General features: G+C 35.6%; 1 protein-coding gene across 1 annotated transcript in view; it reads left to right on the forward strand.

The window, feature by feature from the left end:
• Positions 1-14,409, forward strand: part of LOC141376138 (uncharacterized) — a 1,062,333-nt gene that overhangs the window by 623,345 nt on the left and 424,579 nt on the right. The gene's annotated exons all lie outside the window — the stretch shown is intronic.

Consider the following 14,409-nt stretch of genomic DNA (forward strand, 5'->3'; position numbering starts at 1 on the left):
CTATCAACCAAATGCCGATGGTAAAGAGTTAGCGGCTAGTTTGTTGAACATGTGCACCACTGTCTGTAGAGGATTATCCACTTAGAGAGCTCCATTTGGACCAGATTTCAATCAGTTTGTGCTGTTAATCAGAGAGAGCTGGTATCGTAATGCGTGGCCATGCCTCAGGTGCGGCCCTGTACCCAAACTTGCATTAGGCTAATCCAATTCATCAATCCGCAAGCCAAAGAGCCTCCCTCTGGCACACGCACAGAAAGAGAGAGAGAAAGAGGGAGAGGGCAAACCAGGTGATGATGCCAAATGGAAACATTGTAGAGTATGGAATCGTCATTCTCTCTCTCTCTCTCTCTCTCTATCTATCTCTCTCCTGCACTCTTTATGTCTTATTTTGCAGTGACTTGCAGCTGATCTTTGATAAGCACTTTCCATAGCCCAACCTGCCAAGATGGCAAAGAAAAAAAAATTACAAAGAAATGAGAGAGGGAAATAACAGGGTTATGAATCAGCTCTAGAATTGCAGGCCACAAAAAAAAAGCGCTGCTTGGCAGGAAGTGGAACAAGGTGGGGGCTGGGGGACATAATTGCCAGCGCACCATGCTGAAAAGGCTATTGAAAATGCCATTCTGGGCGACGCTGATTGGCTGCCCTCCCACAAGGCGCACTATCCCCCTGGTTGGCCCTGGTCTGAAAGCATTGAGAATGCTCCGAGGGTGCCTTTTTTCTGAAGCCGGGAATAGTTTACATGGCAAAATAACAAGCTAATTAAAGCCTTAGCGAATGATGGATGGCTGTGAAAGTTAGCGAAGCTGGTCAACAGGGCAGAGGAGCAGCCTGTGATACACCGCGAGCCATCTGCGCAAAACCTGACAGCTTAATTGGCAAAGAGATCCGAGGGGAGGGGGAAGGACCTGTTGGACCTTTGATAATTGCTGGCTAGTTTGAATACGCTCCAACGCGCTACCGCTGCAATTACACGTTTGATGTCACGTGGATTTTTTTTTTTCCTGTGTCTTCATTTCTGGTGGCAGAGAGATTTGTATGTTTGTGCTCCATTACCTCAGCCATTTTGTTTGTAATAGTAGCTGGGTTAAAATGGATAACTGCAGCAGACCGTCTGCTTGGGCAGTTAATATGGCTACTTTTCCCCAGGCCCTTGGCTAAGGTTTCATTCTGGAGTTTGTGTAACGACAGTCCAAGTTAACTTTCAGAAGTTAGTTTGTGGAACTTGTACTCTATCATTAGGATACATTTGTACTTGTGCATTTTCCTTAAAAAAGTAATTGAAAGCGATAGTTCAGCCAAAAAATTTAAATGTACTCACTTTACTCACGCTCAGGTTGTTTCAAATTTCAATAAGTTACTTTAAAAAAAGAAGATATTTTGTAGAATGTTGGTAAGCAAAAAGTTTATGGTCCTCATTGACTTCTATAGTACACTCTCAGAAATAAAGTTTGTACTTAAAGGTTCCATAATGGTACCATAAAAGTATATATTAGTACCTAAAAATTTTTAAGAGGAACACTTTTGTACTTTTTAGGTACTAATATGTACCCTTGAGGTATTAATATGGACCTTTAAGGTACAAATTTGTACCTTTTAAAAAGGTACCACCCCAGTGAAAGCTTGCATACCTTTATTTCTGAGAGTGTAGGGCAACCAATACTATTTCGAATGTCAAATGGAGATCAACAATGGTTTAGACACTGTTTTTTTTTTTTTTTTTTTTTTTGTGTTCATCAGAAGACAGAAACACAAACAGGTTTAATACACAAATATTACTGCAGCAGCCTAATATTATTTTGCATAAATATTCATACAAGCTGATATAAAACACATTTACTTGATCTAACAATCCCACTCTCCCTTTTATGGTTTACTGCTGATTGTTGTAAAGAAATGTTGAAAATCATAATTAAAAAGCCATGGTTGCTAATGTAAATGATTTGTGTGTGGATTAATTGAGATTATTGAAGTTTCCAATAAAGGATTTTAACATTAGAGTTCCTAAGCAGGTGCATTAGTATTCAGCTACTGTATGTGTAAGTTGCTTAACCCTTTAAGTGCTCCAGCAAGGAAAAAAAAAATGGATTGCATTCTTTATCTCCTAATGTCACAAGTTAACACACTGAATGCATTTTTCCAACACATCCCAAAATTTCTAAAATAGCAACCTCTACCAAATGCTTAATATGTCGGTTTATGCTAAAAGTACTGGAATGAATACATATGCTATGAAAAATCAGAAACTTTAAAGTGAAAGACCAATTTATTTAAAAACAATCAAAATAAATGCCATGAAATATTTCAGATTCTCATTTAACATGCTTTCTTTCTTTTTTTCCTTTTCTTTTTTTTATACAATAAATCCAAAATCAAGTGTAATAGTGCAGCAGGATTATGTTTGTTTGATTTTCTTGTAAACCAACAATGCTCTGTGGTGTAAACTATTATTAGAAACAGTCATTCTTTAAATTACTTTAACAGTCATTATTTAAAGCAGTCAAAATATGGTCAACCATTTGGTAAGTTTTGAATTAAAGAAAAATAGCATAAGTAACATAACTTTGTATGTGTGAATTCATTTTATATACCTCAAATCTATCTAGTTTTGGTAATTAACCTTGTCCTTAGTTTAAAATACTCTTTTTACTTTTTATTTTGGAAATTTAGCACTTCAAATAGCATATCATAGTGATGTGTCTTCATCACAGTATTATAGATTCCAGTAGATGCGTGATCCCAGGTGGATTTCTGTCAGCTGCTTCATAACAGCTTCTGCTACATGCTGGTCTGTTTGGCCAGAGCCAGAGGGAGGGAGGTGTGTCATGCGGTGAGAGACCTGATCATGCTTTTATTGTTTGATCGCTCTAATCTCCTCCCACTCCTCCTACACCAATGAGAGCCATTGTTTGCAGCGGCACAGGGATAGAGGAGGTTTATAGGCTTGTTTTAGATCAGCATGAGCTGACTCCAAGGTGACCAGATCGCAGCAGTGGCTGGCTGACCATGGAGAAAGTCATTTTTTTTTGTCTTTAATCATATTTTCTTTTGTAGTGGCCTATGTCCCTCCTTTGGATATTCCATTATAGTTTTATGTTTATTAGTTACTGTTTTGGCCTTTTGTGAATGCTGACAAACACTTTTTTTGCGGGGTGGCGATGGGGTAATCTCTTGGTTTTTAAGGCTAGTGCGGTCAATCATTTGCTCACTTGCTGCTTCACTTGCATGGCTTATTCCATCTCAGGGGTCATCCCAGTTGAATGAATCCACACCAAGCTCATTGTAAATATGTGCCCATGACAACATTTTTGAGAACTGACATACAGTGCTCAGCATAACTGAGTACACCCCATTTTAACCCTCGACTGCACAGTGTAACCATATGGCAACATGAAAATTATGCTCATTTCCCTGCCACTGTTTCTTTACGACCAACATTATTATTAATTTATTTTTTATTTTTGTTTTGTAAGAAAGAGAAGACCTTAGAGTAGCCAATGATGTGCTTTGGTTGTCACATGAAATGCTGTGTTTTTCTGTGGCGTGATTTCTGACAGACTGGCGTTTATTGTGAGTAATTGCTATATGCAAATGTAAACATCAATGAAAACAAAGAATCAAATTATGTCAGATTCACAAAAAAATCTGAAACATCACCTCCAGTATAACACTCGCCGATGCCGAGTCGGAGCCGAAGCCAGAGGCGCCGAAGGGCAGCTCGTGCCGTTTACTACTTGCTATTTGGGTAACACCACTTCAGCCAGCGTTTTGTAGTTAGGAAACATTTCTCCAAAGGAAGTGATCATAAATTTTGCTGGATTTTCTGAATGTGGGATTTCCCGGTCTTATAAGCACTCGTTTCACCGGGAAAAAATACTGCAGCACACGCTCCTTCTGCACTAGGGGCGTGGCTTCACCCCTCTGCATTTGGTAGTGCATGGTGCTCACAACGCACTCCAAACCACCTGGCCTACTTGTTGCCGCTTGGTTGGCCCGTAACAACAGTCCACTGCATCAGTTCCTCTTTTTTTCACGTTTATTATTAATATCGCAACTATTTGGCCATTTAAAGAAACTTCTCACACTCAGCTGCTGTGAGATTTTTGCATCTGTACACAGCGGTGACAAAGAGAAGACAAAACAAGGGCAATCGCCATCAGCTGGAAAAGTGTGGAATTACAGTTAGCTACAAATTAAATAGATCCCCCTCAGCATAATCCGTCAAAATGAGTTGTTGTAATGTGAGTATAAGGTGTCATTTATAAGTTTTGTGTTAAAGCTTCTAATACTGCAACACCAATTAAATAATTGCGGACAACAAAATTATTAATCATAAGGAATGTTTTAAATTTGAAATTTCTAAGTTAGAAATATTAACTTTTTTTTTTCTAAAAAAGTTTTTACAGCATAAGTTAAGCCATTGTTAGAAAAGAAAAATAGTCAAATATTTTTTTTATATAGATTTATCATAACGTGTTATCATAATAAGGTGTAAAAATAATATATTTTTTATCCATTTCTCAGTGAAAATTTATTTTGGTGCATTTAAACAAAACAGATGTATTTAATAAAATAATATTTTAGTCACCAAACATATTTAGAAATATAAATACAATTCTCTTGATTTTTTCTGTTTTTTTAAATTTCTATTTAATATTTTCCTATAACATATAAATTTGGGTGTACTAGTTTTTAGACCATTAATCCAAGTTATTTTGTTAGATAAGCTCCAGATTTGGCTTTAGTCATAGCTAATCTAATGTATATGCACAATTATAATATAACTTCTTATTAAAAATATGCATTTAAAAGATAGATTTGTGAGGGGTGTACTTATATATGCTGAGCACTGTATACGTACCAGGAACTATTTTGTCTTGCCGTTTTTGTTTTCACAAATCCATTAGAGAGCACCATGCACATTTTTGACAATCTCAAGTATGTTAAAGGGGCAAGTTGTTTTCTCATATGTGTCATTTCTCATAAATCCACCAGAGGCTGATATATAAATTTCTGCGATTATTAACATCCTTGTGGTGCTTGTCATCCTTTATAATAAATGAGTTGGATATTGACTGACCCACCCACCCCTTCCCTAAACCCAATCTATAGTGTTTTCAAAAGCAAATTAGAATAGAAAAAACCATTGGAGCCACGTGCTTCAACTTTGACCTCACGCTGGTTTTTTTCAACGCAATCTCAAGGCAATTCATAACTTTTTGATTTAGTGGCTAATTCGTATGAATTCGTACGATCTAATTTGTACAATTTAGCACGATTTGCTCATCACCCAATGACGGTTGGGGTTAGGGGTGGGGTTGGGTGCCACGCCTCCTTTTTAAAATCTTACATTTTTAAAACGACTGAACTCATACGAATTTGTATGAATTAGCCACTAAACTGACAAAACGTAATATGCTTACGTTTCCTCATGAGATCAGGCTGGTTTTTTGGGTTTTTCTTTTTTCTGGTTTCTAGAACCATCCTTCACTGGACTCGAACCACAATCTGCTCCACTCCTTACAAGTCTCATGCCAGAAAAGCCATCCATACAGAGGTAAGCAAAAATGTACACCAGCGCATATTTTCCTTTGTTGAATGTATCACCACCCCAAAATAAAAACTCTATTTACTCATCCGACTTGTTTAAAATCTGAAAACTAAATTAGATATTTTGAAGAATACTGAAGTAAGTCTTCTGGTTTGGTTTACCTCTTTAACTCATTTTTTGTTAAAAATTAAATGGGGTTTAATCATCACAAGATTAAAAATTCATTGTTTATTTAAATGTTTATTTTTGGCCAAAAATAATATCATTCTGTGATTTACACTAACACGTCATTTAATTATAAAAATATTAGCAAATAAAACCAAACATCACCAACTTGGTATGTTTTTGACCTGTATATAGACAAAAAAAAATATGGTAGTATATTTAATTTGTTTGTTTTTTAAAATTTGATAAAATAATTTATAATGTGACTTAAAAAAAAAGTTTCATTTGGTTCTTTTGCCAAACAGTACTTGTATTTATGCAAGAAATACAGAGCAAATCAGTAGATGGTGCTGTCTGCTTTATGAAACCTCATGTGTTTTTTAATTTCGTTTTTGTTTTGAACATGTGCTAGTTTTTTGGTTAGAATCTGGTAGGAAAACTATATAAAAGTTCATCATCATCATCAGAGTAAGACAAATCACATTTTTCTCTACATTTTGTAACGTTTACGTTTTGTAACAAACAGTAAACATGGCTTATCCCACGTTAACATGAAGAGAACATTGTCTTGCATTCTATTGCTTTGTACACGCTTCGTCATGTATGATTTCTACGTTGATTGTTTTGTTTTTTTGTGAAGTTTGTGCTGTACCATTATATTGCTTTATGTTTCAAAAACATATATTTTAATAAGGAAAAAATACTTCTAAAATAGCCTACTTTTATGACAAAACGTTTAGAGTTGGCTACCTAATTCAACTCAATATATGACAGTTAAACTTTGCATTTTTATTGAATCGCTATTTATAATTTGTTTAAAATTAGGATTGTTATTATTAATCTTGTGGTTGAATTAATTCAGTGAGGGTGTCTGTGTTTGCATTGATCATATATAACTGTATATTTCAGTTGTTCTTTTGTCATGTTAGCATTTAAGTCAGCATCTGCACCATTTCAATTTGAATTTGGGGGCACATTGCACTTTTGATCCATGATGTCACATACCTATTTGCCTTATCATATGTTAGCTTAAGACAGTATCACAATTTAATATGCATTTATTATTTCTTTATGTGTTGTTCAATAATTACAAGCAACAAATTAGCACAACAAACAGTATTGTTCTGTGTCTGCACATTGCTTTACATTGCTTATGTCACTTGTCCAGAGGGTAATCATTGCAGTAATGTATTTTTATTTTATCTCAATATCATCATAAATACAATTAATCATTCACTCAGCCCTATGAATAACCATTAGTAGAGTTGAAGGATAGAATTTAGGTTTCAGTGGTAGTTATAGCATATCTGTTTTATGATTGTGTGTATGCTAGCTACATTGCATCAAAATGTCTTTGCTGGCTATATTCAGATGTTTTCCTTTTATTTATTTATATATTTTTTTGCCAATTAAAGTAACTCTGGGTCTGCAAACTTGGAGGCAAAGTCAGATTCTCACGCATCAGCTGGTCTATTTATGAGTGTCGGCTTTTGCTGATTCTAGTATCTCGATGTCTCCGCTCCTGGCGAAGAGTCGTCAAGATGTCTAAAAGCCTCTGTCTCTCTCTTAGATGAGACCTGAAGTCTTCTCTGGCCTCCTTGATGAGATGAGCTGCTGACAAGGCAAATATTTTATTTACAACACATTAGACGTTAATATGTTGATTCTTAGAGAGAAAGCAAAGAGAAACGGAGACATAAAAGCTAGTGCGGCGCTATGATGACTCTCTCTCTTCATTACTTTAAGATGAACCCTTGTGTTTAACAAGTTTTGCCCTTGTTCTGCTCTTAAATCCAAACAGTCTAAAGTTCTGTAAAGAATTATTGGTGGAAACTTTGCTTGGAGGGATGACGTGTTGGGGAAAACCCTTTCTATATTAAAAACATTCACCTTTTGTTATAGTTTAGACATTTATACAGACTCGACAGCTCAAATGTCACCTTATGATGGAAATGACGATACATTCTTCCATTCTCCGACTCTGAGAGGAAGCACATGTGAGGTATCAGGTTATTTAGAGATCGGATACGTATAACAAATTGGAATGGATCACGGCGTAATCGCTTTGCAAAATCCTCAAATAAGTGCCACCCTGAAACGATATCCTCTGTTAATTCCCAGCGTGGCTTCCCATCCGTGTCATTGCCGCTTTGCCAAATTAGTTAAATGATGAAGACACGTGACAAGTGATGCCCTGGAGAATCACCCCCCCCCCCCCCCCCACCCCACTCTTAACAGGCCTATCCAGTCACGAATTAGCAAAACGAACAGCCTCTTTCAGTCTGGTGTAGTTAGTGTTATTGCATCTGTCATATTTACAGGCAGCAGGGGAATGTGCCGCCCAGCCTGGTCCTCATTAGGCTCATGTTTTGACTCAGATTTAAGCTCGGGTTTGGTTCTATTGTCACTCCGGATCAAATGGCAAGTGTAAACACTCTTAATTAGAGCGGCATGGAATGATCAGGACTACGTTAAAACACAATGTGGCAGCTCTATGATGGTGCGCTGTAACTGTAGCCCCTCAGTGTAATTGTGTCCTGATGCATTGTGAAGGTCGGTACAGCTGTGGATGGAGCCACTGGCCCATATATACGAGACCTGAGAGTGACTTTGGTAGGGTCTGCTTTTTATTCCGTTATGAAGGCAGGTTGTTATTTTCCTCATTTGGCCCTTAAGTCAGTTTAAAAAGCTACGACCACCCAAGGATTAACTGGTTTTCTTCTGCCAGCTTCCTCTGGACGTACATGCATGCTATGTATATTCATGATTAACCCTCTGAATGTTATGTGGAGAAGCTTCTCCCACAAAATATATTTGAAGCGGAAATGCATGTTTTCTAAGTGAAGTTAGTTTAAAATGGGACCAGTTGATAATTGTGATAGTGATGCATAGAAATGTGAAGTTTTTATGTATATATATATATTTTTTTAAATTAAGTTATTTCTTCTGGAAGCGTTTACACAACATCATTTTTAAATGAGTAAGCAAAACTTTTAAAACAATTATACTAGCCTGCATTATATTGGAAAAATCTTATATTGCGATATTTTATTTTTCTGAAAAACATTGCAATATGAATATTTTCACTTGTTTTTTATAGCTCTATTTGACATTTATTCTGGGGATTCTAACAGTATTCAGGTATAAAAATTGAATAATCACACTACAGAAGAAAAAAAAATTAATTGTCTAATTTGTAGTCCAGATGTAAAAAAATATTGTTTTATTTTCACTTTTGAAGTCAAAATTAAGTGAGTTTTTTCTTAAAATAAGCAAAATAATCAAAAACATAACAGATTATTATTATACTATTATAAATAAACAAAAATTATGAGAAACAAAAGTGTTTTTGTGCAATTTTTTACAATTTCTTGTGCCCAACACATGCAAATGATAAACCTTGACTCTATTTTGGTTAAATTCATAATGGCCCTTTTCCACAGTATGGGTCGGAACTCTTTTATGGCCATTTACACTGACAAAAAATGCCAAAAAGACAACTATACCATACCACTTTATGGGTACCCTTTCCAAAGATCTAAAATCTCTTGTGGTTTCACTTTCTCTAGCTCGCTGTGCGTTTATATTTTAAATGACAAACTTCTTGAGCTGATGATAATAATGTACGCATGATTATTGAAGTGCTTCTGACATCCATACAGAAATGTACAAACGTAAGAGTGACGCACAAAAAACAAGGAAGAAACCTAAAAAACAAAGGAGCAAATGATTCTTTCAGCAACCTAAAACATGAACAAACTGCCATGTTTAACTATTATCATCACCATTTGGACTGTTATGCACTCGGAATGATGGAATTACTTAACAACAAGAGGTTGCATGTGTTGGTAAAGATTAAAGATACAGCTGAGAGGTTTGCACTGACTGTAGGCTATATGTTGTGTGTTGTTTTTGAACCCAGATAAGAACTAAATGTAAGCTGTGTTTAGTTGTTCTGTAATTGGTAACATATTGCAGACTGTAAGGGTCTGGATGTGTTCATATATGTTGCATTTATTTTCTTTTTTATACAATTGCAGACATTACAGTAGGCTATTTTGCATCTGCAGTTATATATAGTTCATTGATCTGCAGTTATAATCAAATCATGTTCATAGAAAGATTAGTAATGAACATTTATACACAAGTATTTATGTATAAATCATCTGTTTTGTGAGAAGTGCTTCTCGTATAATATGTGAACAACCCTTACAGCTTTACTTTGACATTTTCATGAGCAAAAATGACATCGACTGCAACTTTCTGTTGTACACCACGACAAGCCTGATAAAGGTGACTCATACCGAACCGTACTGTACCACTCAGTGTAAGTGGGTCATTAATGACTCTACAAACCACATGCATTCTGTGGCTTCTGGTCAAATTAAGACTTAACATTACAGATTGTGATAACGATGCGAAACAAATTTGGCAGCGCTTATTTAAACAAGCCAAAATGTGACTCAAAGTGCATGTTTTTAAAAACAAAGCAGTGATTTCATGTGCATGTGAATCACATACAGTAGTTTAAAGGCATTTGTAAAATGGCTTTTATAAAGTAACTAGAGTACTCACCAACTTTTGACCTGGCATTGGTAATACAATGATTTTAGTCATTTTGATGAAAATTTACTAAAAAGTCCCTTTTTAGTACAATGATGCCATTTAAACAAACACTCCGGGTAGATATAAATGTTTTACAATGTATCTTAACTGCAGCTTTGTTTCTTGTGAACTTACAAGATAAATGTCACACAAAACGTAAAAATGTAAAGCTGGCATTGCAAATTGAGAATAAATAAATGAATGAATGAATGAATGAATGAATGAATGAATGAATGAATGAATGAATGAATGAATGAATGAATGAATGAATGAGTATAAAACCTGCAAATATGTATTAGTAAATGAATTAGGCACTTAGCAGATACAAGTCATATTTTGGCAAGAAAAACTATTCTCTTACATCACAAAAGTTGCTATAGGGGGAGTGATAAAGAAAAGAAAACGTATAGAAATAAAACAAAAACCAGCTTCTGAAAGTGACAAAGGCATGGAGCAGGACATGTGAGAGAGTGCGTGTAGTGTACTGTAGGCATGTCACGACAGTTTCCAGATTGATGACTTCACAGTTTGTGGAGTGTAGGATGAGCGAACTTGAAGAGCCGATGAAAAACTTGGAGGGGAATGGAGATGAGAGGTTTGTCATTATCTCAAAATGAGTTACAGCCCCTCCCTCGCTTCACTCCCACCACATAAATAACAGAGCTGTCACACACTCTTAACAAGCTAAGAAACTAAACTGAGCACTTTATTAACACACAATCACAGTCCGTCAGAATATTGCTCACCTGCGTGGCATGTTGTCAAAATGCTGTCAGTTCAGCTAATACATTAAGCTAATAGCAACATCGCATTTCTTACTGAAAAGTATTTTCTGCTGGAAATAATTGTATTATACATAATATTTAGCAATAATGCCAAAGTGCATACTGTGAGTCTTTCACTATTGCAGTGTCGCATAACCAAAATGAAGGGCCTACAATTTTTAAGTATATATTGCTTCAACCCTGAAGGTCTTTTAAGTGGGAGGAGCTTATTCAAAGATGTAAGCTTAAACTCCCCAAGAAATCAAAATTAATCATCATTTTGTTAACTTGCATTGCTAGTTTTGTGGAGAACAATTCATCTGTTCATGTCATTAAGAAGAAATAAATAGTTTGCCCTTCTAATGTTTAAATGAAATCTGAAAATGCACTTCCTGTTTGTTTTGTTTTTTTATTGAAATTGTGAGATAATATAGCTTACGAATTTGGCATGGCTAACATATTTAACCGTGCCACTCCAACTGTCATTTTTGACAACAAACTGAAATGGTGTGAAGGATCGAGGAATCTGTTATGCTGTAATAACTCTCCTCAAACCGAATGAAATACTTTACTGCATTTATTCCGCTTGCAGTAGAAAAAACAAGCCACACCCACTGTTTGCTCATTTAATATTCCTCTTCTCTAGGAACTGCGTCACAATACGAAAAAAATAATGGTCGCAGCTTTTATTTCATGGGGACAGGGGCGCCCCCAAGGGGTGGCCAGGGGTGGCCATGGCCACCCCTCGGTAAACGCCACCCCTGTGGCCACCCCTTTGGCCACCCCAATATAATTTTGCTGTTGACATTATTGATTTAAATGTATTTATAAATCCCCAATGTTTAAATAAATAAAATGCAGCCACTAAATTATTGTTGGTGTTACTGACATAGCTGATTCATTGTCTCTCCCCCTTAGTGCTGGTTCAATGCTGAATGCTGGTGAAAGCAAACTGGCACATGCGCGCAGAAAACCATTCCCGCGCGCCTCACGCACTCCTGTGTGAATCCCGGTTGGTTGTTTGCATGCGCGCCAACAAAATACGCGCCGCTCATGCGCCGTGAAACGGAGTAACAGCCTTTTGTGCAGAGGTGAAAGTCAACTAAAGTTTATATAGCCTAATATGATGATGATGATGATGATGATGATGTTACTTTCACTAAGCATGACTTTAAAGCAGAAAGGAGGGATAATGAGTCAGGGAGGTAAGACTTTATAACATGATTTCTCAGCCATGATCTGGTCTAAGACCACAGATAATTCTTTAATACATTTTTTGTATTCTTTAGAATTGTCATAATTAATTTTCATGCAAAAGGTTTCTTAAGTGATCTTGGCATATCACTCCAGTTGTTGTTTTCCAGTAATATTTAGGATTGATTTCTGTTATTTATTCAGAATAATAATTGTATAATAATATTAATTGTATTTATTTAAAATAAATATAAATAAATTGTTATATTTATTGAATAACAAATCTAACAATTCAAGGGAGGTGGGGTGTATATGGTGGTTCGCCCAGGGTGTCATTTAAACTAGAACCGCCACTACCCTTCCCGATCGTCGTTGACAGCACGCACACACCTTCAATAGACAGCAATGGCAATTTAATATTTACCTTAAGGTACAGTTCATCAATAGAAAAAGCTGCATTAATAAAATGGCTCAAAAAGTAATATGGATTAATGATATTATTAGGTATTGTGTGTATTGTAATGCCTTTTTGTTTCAGTTTGATCATTTGTTTGGGTTATTAATAAACTCATTATTCTTTCATTTATTTTATTTTCGGCTTAGTCCCTTTATTAATCCAGGGTCGCCACAGTGGAATGAACCGCCAACTTATCTAGCACATTTTTACACAGTGGATGCCCTTCCAGCAGCAACCCATCTCTGGGAATAATAAACTCATTAATCTTCATTAATTTTAATGATGTACAATAAAAGCACGTAAAAAGTTATTTATACAGTATATATATATATATATATATATATATATATATATATATATATATATATATATATATATATATATATATATATATATATATATATATATATATATATATATATGAAAAATGTTTTTAAACTAAACATACATTTTTATTTGGTTTGCACATGTACTTCCTGAATTACTTCAAGGAATAAATAGCAATATTTCAAGAAGAATTAATTAATTGAAAAAAAACTACATTATTACATTTACCAAAAACTAAAATATAACATTACACTGAATTCATAATTTTTTTTGTGTGCCACCCCTAGATTTGGTGTGGCCTCTTCTGGCCACCCCTAAGAAAATTTTCTGGGGGCGCCACTGCATGGGAACTTAACTCGGTTCAAGAACTCATTTATTCCCTCTCCAATTAAGTTACTAAACAATATCATGTCATTTGTATTCATTTATATTTGCTACAGTATATGTTTTTGTGTTGTTACTTGTACTTGTTATGTGGTTGATGTACCTCAGAACCTAAAACTAATAAAGGAAGCACATTTGAAGATGCATCCCTGGCCATATTCCAGGCAGACAATGCCAATATTTACTGAGCTCAAACTGTGAAATAAAGGTTCATTTTCACACATGATTTGACCACCAATTGACCCAAACTCCACAGAACATCTTGAGATGTGCCGAAGTGCACCATGGATTCTCAAGATCTGATGAAGGCGGATCTTCTATCAATACAAGCTCTTAGTCAAAATTGAATGCAATTCTTGAAAACAACAATTCTGTGATAAATGTAGGCTGTAATCAAAGCTGAAGGTGATCTTAAAAATGGTCACCATCTGACCTTATCAAAAACTGCTTGATAAAATCTATTCCAGAACATCCAAAAATATTTAGTGGGGTTCAGGTCAATTTGTGGTCAATTCATTTGTAAAAATCAAACTGTCTTTATCAATTTGAGCTGGATGTCTCCTGCAATATTATCTTGGAGTTTTACCATGTGATTCATCTTGTGAAACACATTGTTTATGAAATAAGAGAGATACATATTGCATAGGTTTGGGTTATATAAACATCTCTGTCTGTCTGTCTGTCTGTCTGTCTATCTGTCTGTCTGTCTGTCTGTTTGTCTGTCTGTCTGTCTGTCTGTCTGTCTGTCTGTCTGTCTGTCTATCTATCTATCTATCTAGACATAGATGTATAGCTTTATATTTCTTGGTTCAAATTTAAACTGTAAGTGGATATTGGATTTTTGATACAAAGATGCTGGGCCCTATCATACACCCAGCGCATTAAGGCGCAAGACATATTTGGTGTGATTTGTTGCTATTTTCAGGTCAACGCAACCCAAATTTTCCAGATTTGCTACATGT

The sequence above is a fragment of the Danio rerio genome, chromosome 9, assembly GCF_052040795.2.
Source record: "Danio rerio strain M-AB ecotype USA chromosome 9, GRCz13ab, whole genome shotgun sequence".
Taxonomy (NCBI): Eukaryota; Metazoa; Chordata; class Actinopteri; order Cypriniformes; family Danionidae; genus Danio; species Danio rerio.